Raw genomic sequence first — 16755 nt, forward strand, 5'->3', positions numbered from 1 at the left:
TCTAACATTTAACCCAAACTACAGATTAAGGCCCCGTTCAGACTGCAGAACGCAACGCATGCGGACCGCAACGCGTACGAACGCACGCCATCCGCGTTCGTATGCGTTGCGTGGCTGATCCCATCACTGAAAAGTGAATGGGACAGCCACGCGTTTTTACAAAAAATGCGTGCAGCATGCGTTCCCGGACGGCACAGGTCCGGAACGCATGCAGTGTGAACATCAGACATCGCACTCTATGCAATGTCTGATGTCGTGCGTGTCGGCTACCTGCACGCGTTTCCAAAACGCGGCTGGAAACGCGTGCAGTGTGAACGGGGCCTTACATTCTGTAAGACATTCAAAGAAAAAAGATATTTATTCAAAAAATAATCAAAAATACAAATGATTCACTCAGTGTTGAGCAATACTGTACCTTCTATATACACCTGACTTTACAGAACTCAGTATCAAAGTGTTGCTTTCAGAAAAGGATGATGCCCAGCACTGTCCATCCACATCACTTCATACAACGCTACAGACTTTTTGGCCAGTAAAAAAGAATGCATTGAAAACTGGCAAACCTGAGGTCCAGCTTTTGTTTCTACTCTTGATTCCTGAATACTGATCAACCAGGTTTCGAATGAGGTGCTTAGGGATGTAAATTCAAGCACATTTAGACAGCTCTCCATGTTTGCTTTTAAAGGCTTATGTCAGCTTTAGTATGTTAGAGAAGTGACAGGTTTACTAGGTGAAGATGATATTCTGTCATAGCAAATGCTGTGCATTTTACGCACTTGAGTCCATAACGTCAGTGAATAATAATGCTCTTTTGTTTTTGTTAGGCATGTGTAAGCTTTGACAAAACATTGCATTTACTGTTTAATGCTTAAGAAAAAACCCCAAACCACTTCACACACACAACTTTTCTAAGAAACTCAGAAAACAGGAAACAAAATGCACTGCGTGCCGGGTAACAAATCAGATAAAGATAAGTGCAAAATGAAGAGATCGTGAGAAGCTGAAACTAAAAATGCAATTGGAATAAGGGACACATCAAATAAACAATATATGCATATACATACATATACACATATATATATATATATATATATATATATATATATATATATATATATATATATATATATATATATATATATATATATATATATACACATATATACATATCTACATATCTATATATCTATATATATATATATATATATATATATATATATATATATATATATATATATATCTATATCTATCTATCGATATCTATATCTATATCTATATCTATATATATATATATATATATATATATATATCTCAATATACTGCAAATAAAAAATAATAATTTTGTCTTTTTAAAATTCTGTTTTGCATAGCATTCTTAGTAAGGAGGAGTTTTGGTCCTTTTTAGCCCCTTAAAAACTGCTAGGAATTCAGGTTCACCCTGAGCTTGCTGGGCAATCTGTAACTAAAAAAAAAAAAAAAAGTGTCTCATTCTATATAAAGTGCACACAAATTAATAAGCCAAGTATGCAGAGCTGCCATGACAGCCTTTTCCACACAGATTATATCTGTATTGCACTCTATGTCATCTAAAGGATATGAATGATCAATGAGATGCAAATATTTCCAAGTTAATGTAGAATTATATTAAATTTTTTATGCAAAAAAATGTGGGACATGATTGGTCCATTTTCAAGCTGCTTGCATAAAACTGTGCATAATCCTCCATGAACACAAAAATATTGGCATCTCACTCATTATCCCTACTTAAAGGGACACTGAAGCGAAAAAAAACCCTTATGATATAATTAATTGTATGTGTTGTATGGATAATTAATAGAATATTAGTAGCAAATCAAAGCGTGCCATATTTTTATTTTCAGTTATATAGCTTCTTTTTTTTCCTTATAACATTGCATAATTTTCTAATATTTGCAATTTACAAACTACACTCTGCATTTATGATTTATGAAACAGAGCAGAGCTAATGACCACTTGAACTTTTCTGAAGTAACGATAAAGACAAAAGAAATACCGAGAGCCCAATAGAGTGTAGTATGCAAAACAAGGGGTTGGAAATGAAAAGTATATAATGTATATACTCTCAAACGTGGGTTACCGCCTAGGTAACCACTGTATAGGCAGGTGAGGAGATTAGACCTGTCCTCACTCAGGATTAAAAGTCGCTCTCTGTAGATAAGCAAAAATGGGGATCAACCCCTCCACCAGGGGTGGATATTGATAATGTAAGAGTGAACAGAGGCGCCAGCAGGATAAAAGGTTCTAAAAGGCTTAAAATCCCTCAGGAGGTGGTGGTGTACTCGCCTCCCTGAAGCAGACAAGATACCGTCAGTTTTATGACAACAGGTTTATTAATATACTCCAAAACAAAGAGTGCAATGCGTTTCAAGGGTATGTTCCCGCTTCCTCAGGCAATAAACAGATAGGAGTACACAGTATATAGTCTGCAGGTCACGAATAGCGCCCCTGTCAGAGGGGCTATTCGTGATCTTGAGACTATACTGTGTACTCCTATCTGTTTATTGCCTGAGGAAGCGGGAACATACCCGTGAAACGCGTTGCACTGTTTGTTTTGGAGTATATTAATAAACCTGTTGTCATAAAACTGACGGTATCTTGTCTGCTTCGGGGAGGCGAGTCCACCACCACCTCCTGAGGGATTTTAAGCCCTTTAGAACCTTTTATCCTGCTGGCGCCTCTGTTCACTCTTAAATTTTCTGAAGTAAGTTGTCATTGTTTTTTTTTTATGTATAAGTGCTTCAGAAAATAGCATCTTGAACTTCATCCCAATCAGTAGCTGGTACCCCCTTTCCCATAAGAAATCTTTACCTTTTCTCAAACGGATCATCAGAGGGCTCTGTATGGCTGATTTTGTGGTGTAACCCCTCCCACAGTGTGATGTCAACACCAGGGCGCTGATATCAGACTGTGGGACCCTTGTTGCATTGTGAGAAATAACAGCGGTTTTCAACTGCCAAAAATGAATCATCTCTTTATACAGACATCACCTGCCAGCAGTAAAGATGTCGCCATGTGATAAATGACAGACTGTAAATCAGGGAGAGAAAAGATTTTACAATGGGCAAACATTGACTAAATCATTTTTACATAATTATTGTAAAAATTAAGCATTTTTTTTCATTAGTTTATTTTCACTGCAAATCCTCGTTAACTCTTCCTGTACTGGAAACAATATGAGAAACACATCTGTGCTACTAATGTTCTATTTCTTCGCTGTACTACACACACAATCCATTATATCATACGTTTACTTTCACTTCAGATTCCCTTTAAGGACATGTGAACATTATACTATTCAGATGGCTGTCCATTGTGCTGATTCCATTCATTACACCTAATGCGGCGGTGCACAGAAAGGTGGGTAGCAGTGCAATGTACTGATCTGCACCACGCTAAACAAAATATTTCTGTTTATTTTTAAAGCAAATCTGTAGTAAACAAAAAAAGTCAGATACTTACCTATGGATCCTAATGGATCCTAAAGAGCATTCCCTTTCCTCCCTTGGATCCAGCAGTCAGTCCTATTCGAATTTGGCATTTCCACCAGCCTTTGGAAGGCTTTGGGAGCACTTGTGTTACCACGTGTTCCTGGAGACCGGCAGCTCTGTACTGCGCATGAGCGGGCTCACGGAGCTATCTATATTTGACCAGTTGGGGGGTGGGGGTGACAGCGCTGGAACAACGGGATCGAGAGGGAACAGGGAAGACTCAATAGTAACCAGAGTTTTCCCTCTTCATAGGTAAGTATCTTACTTTTTTCACTTCAAATTTACTTTAATAAGTTGACATTTATATAGTTTTATTTTAGGCTCTTTTCACATTACAATTGGTTATGTGCCCATCTTCGCAGCGTACAATGTAAAATTTACCTATTAAATACGTAGCTTCTTTAACACTTGCTCCCATGCAGCACACAACGCACTGCTGCACACGTTGTTCTCGTCATTGTACACACGTCTGCCATTCATTACATCCTTTTGTCTTAGCCAGTTTTAAAACAAACCACTCTGCACTTTTCTACATGGAAGCGGTTTTCTAGATACCATATTGCTGTATCTTTATAAGCCTATAAACATTTTTCACGCTTTATTTCATCACATCTGTCAGCTGAAGGCAAACATTGAGTATTTTTGAACAAGTTGATAATGGTGAAGAAGGCTGTTTCTGAGTGCCACCCTCTATCTGTGTAGCACACGGAAACAAGTAGGTACATGCAATTAAAAGGAACACCTCAAACAAAATCGAACACGTGGAATCCAGTGCAGGAGACTTGGGCACAGCCGGCGCCACCATAAGCAGTAATAGGAAATACGGCTATAGCTGCGCACAGGGAGTAACTTTGGTGTCATCAGTAGACGGAGCTGAAGTTACTTTTAAACACTATAATTCGGTCTCCAGCAATTGCCCCGCATGTCGATCTGCGACGATTCTCTCCTAAGTAAAAAGGCAAGATAGCCACCATGTTCAGTATCTTAACCACCTTCAAAATGCACCAACCCATGTGGCTGGTAGTATGGCCTGCCTCATGAAAATGTCTTGCCAATGGTGATTGTCTGCCTGACAAGTTTTTCATAAATTGAAAGCCACTTTTGTGATCATTAATCCGAATCTTAACCTCTTTGTGGACTGGTTTTCTTGTGATCTGTTCCCAGATCTTCCTCACTTCCGGTTCTCTGAAATTGTGTCACCTGGGGAGGAATTAACCTCCCTGGCGTTCTATTAAGATCGCCAGGGCGGCTGCGGGAGGGTTTTTTTTTAACAAAAAAAAAAAACTATTACATGCAGCCAACTGAAAGTCCACTAGAGGGCACGCCTCCGGCGATCAGAAGTAACAAGGAAGGCCGCAATGAGCAGCCTTCCTTGTTTCGCTTTCCTCGTCGCCATGGCGACGAGCGGAGTGACGTCATGGACGTCAGCCGACGTCCTGACGTCTTCCGCCTCCGATCTAGCCCTTAGCGTTGGCCGGAACTGTTTGATCTGGCTGCGCTGAATTTGGGCGGCTGGGGGGACCCTCTTTCGCCGCTGCGCGCGGCGGATGGCGATCAGGTAGCACACGCGGCTGGCAAAGTGCCGGCTGCGTGTGCTTTTTATTTGAAACAAATCGGCCCAGCAGGGCCTGAGCGGCACCCTCCGGCGGTAATGGACGAGCTGAGCTCGTCCAGACCGCTAAGGAGGTTAAGAGAATGCTTCTCAAAAATAAACACAAAATATACTACAGCAGAATGCCTTTATAGTAAACTCCAAGGGACCAGGAAAAGTAGTTTACTATATCAGAATTCTTCATACATTGTATATTTATACAGACATATTTGCTGGGACCTGAGGACTGAGTTTACTATATCCAGAGGTCTACTACAGCAGAGTTTACTATAACGAGATTCTACTGTATTTTATTTTGGGGCAGTTATGTAGAAAGACAGTAGTGGATCTAGTAGATGACATCAAATTCAACATACGTACCTTGTTAATCTCTACACATGGCTTATGAAATAAGCAGCTTTCAAACAACGCCTAAGCTTTATGTATAATTAATTAACCTTTAAAACCATCTGCCTTTATCTATGGTAGCCTTAAGACTGAATGGACAAAAAAATTAAGACACTTTGTTGTTACTTTAAAAGTGATACTTCAGTTTGCTGAGCAAAAAATATAAAACAGGCCTTTCCAGTTTGATTCTATTCACTGAAAATATGTTGGTAAAAGTTATTCCAGATCATTACCCTGTTCTCATGTGCATATAATAATGACAAGAAATAATGCACTGTATTACTACAGCAAATGCTAACCAGGACTGGGCAATCTGTTACAATGGCTCCATTAGTCTTGAGGTTCGTACGCACGCTCTACTTTCAGGAATGACGGGTCCGTCAGACCCTCCCGCTGGGCGGGGGCATTCCAGCGACAGTACAGCGTGTGTACAGTCTGTCAGGCAGACTGATGAGGCTGTTTCTCAACGATCCGCTGAGCGGATCATTCAGAAACGGCCTTATCAGTCTGCCTGACAGACTGTACTGTACGCCCGCCCAGCGGGAGGGTCCGACGGACCCGTCATTCCTGAAAATAGAGCGCGTGTATGAACCTTTGGGTTTGAACAAACAGAAAAGGAAAACCCTTATAGATAGGATTCTCTTGTAAACCAGCTAAAATCCAAAGTGGATCTCAATAAGTCTAACAAATGTTAAAGCATGAAGGTCAGCCATACTACCCCAGGGAAAAAAACAACACATATATAAGTAGGTAAATACTTATTCTACTTAGGTAACATATGTATTGTATTGTCCACATTTTGATTTCAGTGAATTCTACATAGTAAATAAAGAGCTCACAATCTAGTCCCTACTACGTGCCTGATCGTAATATTTGTCCATTACACAGGACTATTCTATTGATAGGGAAGTGCCTGAGCTGACCATCAACAGTGTACAACAGTTACTTGCAAAAATGCATTTTAATGCAAATGACCCTTTCGGATTTTTGTTTTAATTAACCACTTAAGGACCCCGGTGTTAAACACCCCTAGTGACCAGGCCATTTTTTATTAAATAGGCTACTGCAGCTTTAAGGCCACGCAGCAGGGCCACACAACTCGGCACACAAGTGATTCCCACCCCCCCTTTTCTGCCCACCAACAGAGCTCTCTGCTAGTGGGCAATGATCGCACCCAGGATGTTTTTTTTTATCTTTATAAATATTTATTTCCTTTATTTTTAAATATTTTTTTTTTATTTTGCTGCATCCCCTCCCTTCCTCCCCCTGCCAGCCAATCACTGTGATCGGCTGTCATGGGCATCAGCCTATGACTGGTGATCACTTTTGTGTCTTTAGAGGGGACAGCCGTGTCACGTAGCTGTCCCCAGTACAGTGCTGCCATAGATCGCAGCGCTGTACAGTGATAAACAGTCTCCAAGTGGCGATCTCCGAGCGGAGCTCCGCCATTCCAGCGGGGATGCACCCTGCAATCTCCACCCAGAACCATTCACACCAATCGGCGTGGAGCGGTCCTGGGGCTGCCCCACTGCTCACGCGTTGCTGAAAGGTTAAAGTTATCCAGAAGTACAGGAAAGAGGCTGAATTCCCCTGCAGAATGCAGAAGTACTTATCTCTCTGCTAAAGAAATGACTGGTCTCAGAACTCCATCTCAGGATTTAAAAATACAGAATTTACCTTCAGAGTTATTGGAGGAAATATTTTATTTGCTAGATAACCTCTGGATATTTTGGAATATATTACACCCTAACAATGTCTATGTAAGCTATCCATGTGTTGTGGACGTTCAGGTACATCAAGATTGATTTCTTGACAGAGTGACTTGCCGACCATTTGTCCTGTATACTAACTAGGCAAACATATTAAACTTCTTGCATTTGTTTTGGAACATGGAATGCCTAGTTAAGCTGCATGTAGCTTAAGCATTTCAATTCTGGGAATACTATTCTTTGCCCTGACAAAAGTAGGTCAATGGCAAATTAGAGAATGACGCAATGGCAAAAACTCCTGTAAGATGAGAACTCTTTTTTTTTTTTTGTAACTGAGTAGACAACCTTTTTTTCTTGCAACTCTTCTATTTCTCTAAAGTCTGCTGCTTTGCTCCTTACTATAGATGCTCAAGGAAATGTGTTTTTTGTCATTTGTGGTTAATTAAGGAAATGTAAACCATTACAGCTGTGTATTACAAAAATAAAGCAATAGCAACGTTGTAACTAACAACTACTACTAACCATCCGACCTAGGACAGGGTTGTCTCTTTTTAAGTTGGTAAAAGTGTTCACTGCAATTACAACCCATTTCTGAACCTAAATGAGATGTGGAATTTGTATTTAGTTATACTGCTAGCCTCAATGTACTTTTGGTGTCACGCAACAGGAGCTTAATCAACCATAGAACGGTTACAGGAATCTAGTACACACGATTATTTCCAGCATGTCCAAACTGATTTCCGTTCGATTTTCCATTTACTTCTATGGAAAATTGAACAGAAATCAGATTGGATATGTTGGAAATAAAAGATCTGGCAAGAAATCTGCCAGAAAATATCATCATGTGTACCTAGCATAAGTAACCACCGCCATATTACAGGAGACCGAGAAATTGATGCTATGTTTCAAGAGACAAAGTGCACAGCCATGTTACAGGAGGCCAAGTAAGTGATGTTTTGTGACAGTAGTCCAAGTGACTGCAGCCATGGTACAAGAGGTAAAATGACCAGGGATTTAGGACAATAATGCATATAGAAAATATGAAAGCAATAAGGACTAATCAGACTGAAAGTACCTGCATGGTCCAGCATTGGGGAAAGCAAATCGTCATACTATCAACATTCTCAGACATCATGTCACTCTTCTCTGTCTTGGAACTTGCCTGATATCCCATTTCATAATGAACCTGGAGATGTGAGCAGAGTGCTCTGCTCCAAAGCCTTTAACCGTACTGCCTACAGCCCATTCTCAACTCCCATTCTCTGAAGCTGGAATCAGAAGAATTTTAGCTCATTTAAGCAAATACAGTATAATCTCGTTATAATAAACTCTGATATAGTAAACATTTGGGTATAATAAACAATCTCTCCAGGTCCCTGCCAATCTCAATTACAAGTTTATGGGAGCAACACCTGGTATAGTAAACTTTGATATAATAAAACTTCTGTACTAGTAAGCATGTTTTTTTTGGTCCTTACGTGGGTAGTGGGCAGCGCATGCATCATATGTTAGTGTGAAACCCATGGTCAGCTGCTCTCTTCAAGCTGGTAGCAAGTGAGTTGATGCCCGTCACAGTCCTCCCACGGGATTGTACGCACTCCCTGGTATCACTTCCCTTGTTAGCGATGACGCTCCTGGTAGCGTGTGGAGCGCAGTACAGGCTACTTTTACTTGTAGTGCAGATCAGAGCTGGCCTACTCGCTGCAAAACTTTAAAATGTACAGAGGGGAGTGCTAAGTCCCGCCCGTGGTGGTATGAGAGCGACTCGCATTACAGATGAGAGTGGCTTATGATTGGCTGCATTTTGAAGAGAGGCGTCATGATTGGCTCAAGTGTTAGCAGAAAGTTTTGCAGGACACGTGCTGCAAGTCTCATCCACGGAGGTATCGGAGCCACTCACAGGAAGCTATCCAGTGTTGGCTGCAATTTTTATTGAGCCCTGGATACTGTACTAATGATTTGTCCACCGTGGCTATGCAGCCCTAAGGCATACCTAACCTTGTAGTCCACCAAAAGTGCAAGTGCGTCTACTGTACCTCAAATTGGAGGACAGAGTTGCTCCTTTGCAGCTGGGCTATTTCTAGGACAATTTCTGATATAGTAAACTTCTGATATAGTAAACCACTTTTCTTGGTCCCTTGGAGTTTACTATAACAAGATTATACTTTATTTACTAATTCCCACTACAAATAAATGTAATCGTATACAGTTGGCATATAAACCGAGCTTCCCATTTTTACCATAAAGGACATTTTTTTTAACCACTTGATGACCCAGCCTTTACCCCCCCTTAAGGACCAGCGCTGATCTGTGCTGGGTGGGCTCTACAGCCCCAGCATAGATCAAACACCAGGCAGAGCGACCAGATCGCCCCTCTTTTTTCCCCACTAGGGGGATGATGTGCTGGGGGGGGGGGGGGGTCTGATTGCTCCTGCCTGCGTATGGCTGGCGGGGGGGCACCTCAAAGCCCCCTCCACCGCAGGATTCCCCCTCTCCCTCTCCTCCCTCCCTTCCCCGGTGATCGGAGGCTGCACAGGAACGGATCTGTCCTGTGAAGCCTCTAACAGGCTCCTGCCTGTCATGTGACAGCAATCCCGGCCGCTGATTGGCCGGGGATCGCTGATCTAGTACAACGCTGCTACTGTTAGCAGCGTTGTACAAATGTAAACAAAGCGGATTATTTCCGCTTGTGTTTACATTTAGCCTGCGAGCCGCGATCGGCGGCCCGCAGGCTATTCACGGAGCCCCCCGCCGTGAATTGACAGGAAGCTCGCGCAAGGGGCTGTTTCCTGATTAATTAGCCTGCAGCCGGCGACGCAGATGTGCGTCGCTGGTCCTGCAGCTGCCACTTTGCCGACGCGTGTTATGAGTGCGCGGTCGGCAAGTGGTTAAGTTTTGTCCTTTGTTTTAAACTATACAGTAACAGAAAGTTTGAAAAAAATGACATCAGTGCAGAATGTAAAGCCTTCAGACCCAAACTAACAGGTTAGGAGTCTAAAAAGAAGCTTGATGACTCACACTTGTTTTGACAATACGCCTTTCATGTTGCGTGCCCGCAGACAATATAGGATATATATAATTAGTATATTTAAAATAAATTCCCTATATAGATATAATATTAAAGGTTTCATGTGCCAGTTGCACAGCCCTGCCTACAGGCAAAATACTAAAATGACAGAAAATGCATAAATGCGAATTGTCTCACTTGCCAAAAAGGATTTACATACACAGGAATGCAGCAACAACACGTCCTATAGTGCTCTGCATAAGTGGACTCCCAACTTGCACCTTATAGAAATTTGTAGTGTAGCAATGTGTAATTCAAGTAAATTTGATTGTGATTTTGTGTTATCAATTTTTACAATCTAGTGTAAATAGGAATAAAATCCGCAGTTTTCAAGGCTGCACACAACTGAAAAGCCTTTGCCAAGAGTTTGTATCGGTTACTGTGAAATCTTAGGTCTTATATGCCCACTGGCCTTCAGAATCCAGTTGTGTGACTAAACGTGTCACAGGACACCAAGGCAAGTCCACATGTCTCTGGAGACTCCAGAGTCTTGACATAATGGACCATATGCAATTAACTTTTTCTGCTTGGTTTTCCCCAGGTGATATTTTTTACAACTTGTCAATTAAATGCCAGTTAAACCACCAGCAAGCAAGAAAATACTCAAGTATAATAATTTCAATACTACTTTTTTTTACCAAGTCATGAAAAGTTATTTTTAAGAGAAGATGGAGAAAAAGAGAAAACTCAGGTGAGAAAGTATATTGCATCTGGCCCCACATAGCTAAAATTAACAGCATCAAGGAAAAAAAACTATAAGGGCCCATTCACACTTGGCGATTTCGGCAAAACGCTCAAACGCTAGCGCTTTTGAAAGCACTAGCGTAATAAAAGTCTATGGGCCCGTTCTTACTTGGGCGATTTGTGGTAATTGCTGCAAATCACCCAAAATCACGAATCACAATTCCGTAGCCTGCACCATTTTTAGGCTATTTCCCAGCGATCGCGTTTCAGTGCAATAGAAGCGCTAAGCGCGGTTGCGGAGAAATCGCTCCACAGCCCAGTGATTTTTCCGCGTTAAATCACAGAAAAATCACTCCCGCAAAACGCCGGCAAAAATCACCGGCGTTTTGCGTTTCTAAGTGTGAATGGGCCATAAGAGCCTATGGCCCATATGCAATTAACTTTTTCTCCTGAGTTTTCTCCTAGGTGATAAATTTAGACTTGTCAATAACATGCTTTTTAAACCACAAGCAAGCAAACAAGTAATCAAAATAATTGTGACAGTACTTTTTCACCTACTTTTGGTACTTTTTCCATTGCAAGGTGCTGAAAAATTATTTTAAATATAAGTTAACTGCATATGGCCGTTAGGGATGATCAAGGACTTGCAAATTGTTCTGAAATTATGCAAATGTATAGTTTGAAAATGGACCAATCAATTTAAACCCAGGTTTAAATTGATTAGTCCATTTTCAAGCTGCATACATTTGCATACAAATTTGCATAAACTCAAAACAATTTGTATATCTGTGATTATCCCTAACGGCTGTATGTGTATGTATGGACAAGTACCAGTCATGACTGAGATTACCGTAAATATTCCTTCAAAAAACTGATAAATGTGCTGTTAAATGATGGAAAGACTCTGGCACAAATGAGATCTGTTCTAGAGAAAAGAGCCTACCAACGTCAGTGCTACAGTAAAAGAGAAATAAATGTGAGTAGAAAACAAACAAACAAACTGCTGTGACTACAGAGTTAGAGAAGTTCACAAAAACATGACAGAAATCATAAATGAGCCAGCCATAAGAGCCTGTTTACATCCAACCATGTTCACGCATGCTACATTTGCAAGACTTTAAAATTGCAGTCCAGTTCAGCAATGTTCACTATTAAACCTTCTTGTTATTTTTGCCAAGAAGAATGGTCAACAACTGAAGGATGCAGTGTGCAAGCTGGACACAACCCATTCATAAAATGCAGCTATAGCTGTACCCAGAGGTGACACCACCAAGTATTTCTCTACATCTTCAATGTTTACCTCATGTGACATTTAAAGTGTACCTGAAATGGGATGAAATAAAAAAATATACATGCCTGGGGCTTGGTGCGCCTGCTCTATCGGAGGCGCTGCGGAGACCACGTGAGCGGAGCTCTCCGCATCACGTGGTCCCGCCAGCCAATCAGCGGCCGCTCCAAAGAGTAAACACTGCAAGTGCAGTGAATGCCAAGTAGCCATGTGCCTGGCTACGTAGCGGCCTCTCCCTGCCTCCTCTCCACCCCTAAAATAAAAAAACCCCACCCGTACTGAGCATGTGCAAACAGTCTAACGCGGCTTAGCCACGTATAAAGTACTGCATGCAGTACGTTGTCTTGACGTGAAGCGTTACAATGTAACGCAACATGGGCACTGTGAACAGCCCATTGATTTTTCATTGCTGTGCGGTGGGGGTGCGTTACAGGCTGCTCTAACGTGCGCCTGTAACGTCCCACTGTGAAAGCAGCCTAAATCATCTGGCAAAATCTCACTTACATACATTTTATGTCTAGGATATAATACTACACATGTGCAACAGTTGGAATTTCCTTGAGTTGAACAGTAAGGCCCCGTTCACACTGCACGCGTTTCCAGCCGCGTTTTGGAAACGCGTGCAGGTGGCCGACACGCACGACATCAGACATTGCATAGAGTGCAATGTCTGATGTTCACACTGCATGCGTTCCGGACCTGTGCGGTCCGGGAACGCATGCTGCATGCATTTTTTGTAAAAACGCATGGCTGTCCCATTCACTTTTCAGTGATGGGATCAGCCACGCAACGCACACAAACGCGGATGGTGTGCGTTCGTACGCGTTGCGGTCCGCACGCATGGCCATCCGCGTTTGTGATGTGAACGGGGCCTAAAAGCTTCCTCAGTAACCTGCCTAACCAAAATGTATCATAAAACTGATGATTATGTATCTAACTGGCACAAAGCAAGCTGCATAAATAGGTTGTGTAACCTATCTTGCTACAGTGCAGCAGGCCTGAGTAAATTTACAAGAATCCTCCATTCACTAGTACACAATAGTTTCAAAGTCCTGTCCTTGCTGCCCACCAACAGTGCATGTTGTGCAGGTAACCTCACCTACGCACAGGTAAGGTAATTAGTGTCTGGACTATGTGGAATAGCTAAGACACTAATTATCCCACCTGTGCATATGTGGCATTACCTGCAATGCATGAACTGATTGTGGGCTGTGTGGAAAGGTTTGGGAAACACTGCACTAGGACAAGAGTATATAATTAGAGGGTTTACTTGTAGTACCACCTATTGATGAATGTCAGTAATGCAGTATAACCTATGAGGATTGATGTACTTTGATGTACACATTTCAGCCCACCAGGCTATGGAAACCACTTTTAAATGGAAACTAAAGTAATTAAAGTAATTCAATAAATAAAATATTGTCACCATACCTTGTGATAGGGACATCATTTAAATGGTGTAATAACCGTGATAAATGAGCAAATAAAATATGTGGGTTTTAATTATGCTAGAATGTAACTATAATGGCCGAAAACTGGGAAATAATGATTTCCCCCCCCCCCATTTTTTGTGTATTATTCCCATTAGAATGCATTTAGAAAAAAGTTATTCTTAGCAAAAATTTACCAGCCAAAGAAAACTTAATGTGAAAAACAAAAACAAGATATAGATCATTTCGTTGTGATAAGTAGTGATAAAGTTATTGGCGGATGAAAGGGAGGAGCGCTGACAAGTGAAAATTGCTCTGGTCCATAAGTGGAAAAACCTCTAAGGGCCCATTTCCACTATCGCAAATCCGCATGCGTTGCCCGCATGCGGATTCGCACAGCCAGTATAAGTGGATGGGACTGTTTCCAATTGTGCGTTTTCCTGCACGTTTTTCTGTGCAGAAAAAAATCTGCAGGGTAGGGTCCTCAGAATTCGCCTGCGTGTGGAATGCAGGCGAATCGCACACAATGTATTTAATAGGGAAATCGCATGCGTTTTCCTGATGCGTTTTTTGCCGCGATTTCGCGATGTTAATTCACACAGGCAGTGACATGGTTAAAATCGCATCACCCTAACCTATGCGAAATCGCATGCGAAATCGCGGCAAAAAACGCATGCGGAATCGCACCCGCATGCGATTTTCCTGCGGTGATTCGCCGGCGATTCCGCAACGCTATAGTGGAAACGGGCCCTAAGTGGTGAACTGGTTAATTACATTGTTTTACAAATACATTTTTAATGCAGAATCAATCCATGGGTGAGTGATGTGAAACGCAAATACGTGACCCTGTCCACATTTCTAGGTGCTGAAATGTGGCGATGCTTGAATCTGGATTTTCAAATTTCAATAACCCAAATTCGAACACCAACAGTAACTAAGGGTACACTTCACTAAGTAACTTCCCCTTTGTTTATTTTTATAACCAATTTCATATTTTAAGGCAGGGAAGAAAAACAACCTTATAAACAGTATTCCTTACCTTTTGAATTTCAGTGCAAATCAGTTATAATCCATGCCAGTTAAAGTAAACCTGTGGCTTTTGAAATGCCCAAAAATCAGATACTTACCTCGGGAGGGGGAAGCCTCTGTATCCTAAAGAACCTTCCCTTGACCTCCTCCGCAGTCTCGTTTCATCACTGGGACCCAGGAAAAGTGACCACCCTGCACATATGCGCTAGCCTCATCCTGCTCGGGCTCTGGCGGAAATAGCAAAGCCTGATCGGATCTGTGCTACTAAGCAAGTACACAGGGCTTGCATCTGCGCATTAGTGCTCACCCGATCAAGCATGGCTATTTCTGAAGGAAGCCAAGCGGGATAAAGCTAGCGTGCATGCACAGGAAGTTCACTCTTCCCCAGGGTCCCAGCGATGGAATGAGACTGCGGAGAAGGACAAGGGAAGTCTCTTTAGGAACCAGTCTTCCCCCTCCCAAGGTAAGTACCGCACAGGGCCACCTTTTTTTTCCACTACAGGTGACTTTAAAAGCACAGATTATTGTGGTTTATATGTTGATAATGCTTTAAGTATGTACTAAGTAGTTAATTTATTATAACTCTTATGGTTATTAATATTAACTTTATTGTAAGGGAGGCTTGGTGTTAAAGGGAAGGTTCAGGGAACTCTTGAAAAAAATAAAAATCCCTATCCACTTACCTGGGGCTTCCTCCAGCCCGTGGCAGGCAGGAGGTGCTCTCGCCGCCGCTCCAGAGGCTTCCGGTCGTCTTCGGTGGCCGACCCGACCTGGCTAGGCCGGCTGCCAGGTCGGGCTCTTCTGCGCTCCATGGCCGGGCTCTTCTGCGTCCCACGCGGGCGCGCTGACGTCATCGGACGTCCTCCGGGCTGTACTGCGCCTGCGCAGTACAGCCCGGAGGACGTCCGATGACGTCAGCGCGCCGGCGTGGGACGCAGAAGAGCCCGGCCATGGAGCGCAGAAGAGCCCGACCTGGCAGCCGGCCTGGCCAGGTCGGGTCGGCCACCGAAGACGACCGGAAGCCTCTGGAGCGCAGCGAGGGCACCTCCTGCCTGCCACGGGCTGGAGGAAGCCCCAGGTAAGTGGATAGGGATTTTTATTTTTTTCAAGAGTTCCCTGAACCTTCCCTTTAAGCCTCATACAAATGTAAGCTCCAATCAACTGAAATGTTCATTCATGACTTTTTAGGCTGACAGCTTGTTTGGCAGTCAGTGACAATTCTAGCACTGCTTTATGGAGAGGCAAGCAATCTTTTGCTGCATGCCTAACTAAAGCAGTCAGGCAAAAAAAAAACCTTGCCTGTTAGTCATCCATCGACAGCGAAAACAATTGTGAGCTATCGTTTTGGGCAATACATTTCTAATGTCTTTTGAAGGCTTTACTGACCTGTTATTATATAATTTGCTGTTACAGCCTGTATTCACATGCAATGGTGCAGAGAAATGCACACTGATTGGCAAAGCTGTTGGTCATATTAGTGAATTGGTTTGGCATGGCCCTTTTCAATATAGGAAAATGGGACTGCCAATACATTCTTTTCTGTGCCCAACCAAACAGTGTGTAAAATTGTGAACTTAAAACAGGAGCCCATAAAGCAGCAGTGAGAGTGTGGTGTGCACTGTGTTATGTGTAAACAGGCCCTTCAACTAAATAGTAATGTGAGTTAGTATCAGGCATAATTTGAAGATTTACAAGAGAACCCCTGGAATTGCACAGAAAAGAAAAGAATGGAAAGACAACTCTTCTCATCTCTTCTCTAATGGTGGCCATACATGGTACCATTTTTTCATACAATCTTACCATTTCTATGTAGTATAAGGGTAAATTAAGTGAATATACTGAAAAGATAATTTAGGCAGTGCCCTTCTATTACACAGAAATGGTAAGATTGTAGGAAAAAAAATTGTACCATGTATGGCCACCATTAGACTCCTAACACATCCCAATCTTCCTCATTACTTTAAAGCCAATGGGTACCACATTAAAAATAAAAAAGTCAGATACTCACCTAAGGAGAGGGAA

The 16755-nt window shown here is 42.2% G+C and overlaps 1 protein-coding gene across 8 annotated transcripts in view; it reads right to left on the reverse strand.

Annotated features, from left to right (window-relative positions):
* Positions 1–16755, reverse strand: part of LOC137563493 (testis-specific gene 13 protein-like) — a 235827-nt gene that overhangs the window by 189396 nt on the left and 29676 nt on the right. Inside the window, exon 1 of one of the 8 annotated variants that reach the window (XM_068276009.1) lies at positions 8311–8454. The exons of the other annotated variants lie outside the window; for them this stretch is intronic. The gene's annotated coding sequence lies outside the window, so the exon portion shown is untranslated. Of the gene's footprint in view, positions 1–8310; positions 8455–16755 lie in introns of those variants that run through there. 8 annotated transcript variants of the gene reach the window in all.

This window comes from Hyperolius riggenbachi, chromosome 3, assembly GCF_040937935.1.
Source record: "Hyperolius riggenbachi isolate aHypRig1 chromosome 3, aHypRig1.pri, whole genome shotgun sequence".
In the NCBI taxonomy this organism is placed as follows: Eukaryota; Metazoa; Chordata; class Amphibia; order Anura; family Hyperoliidae; genus Hyperolius; species Hyperolius riggenbachi.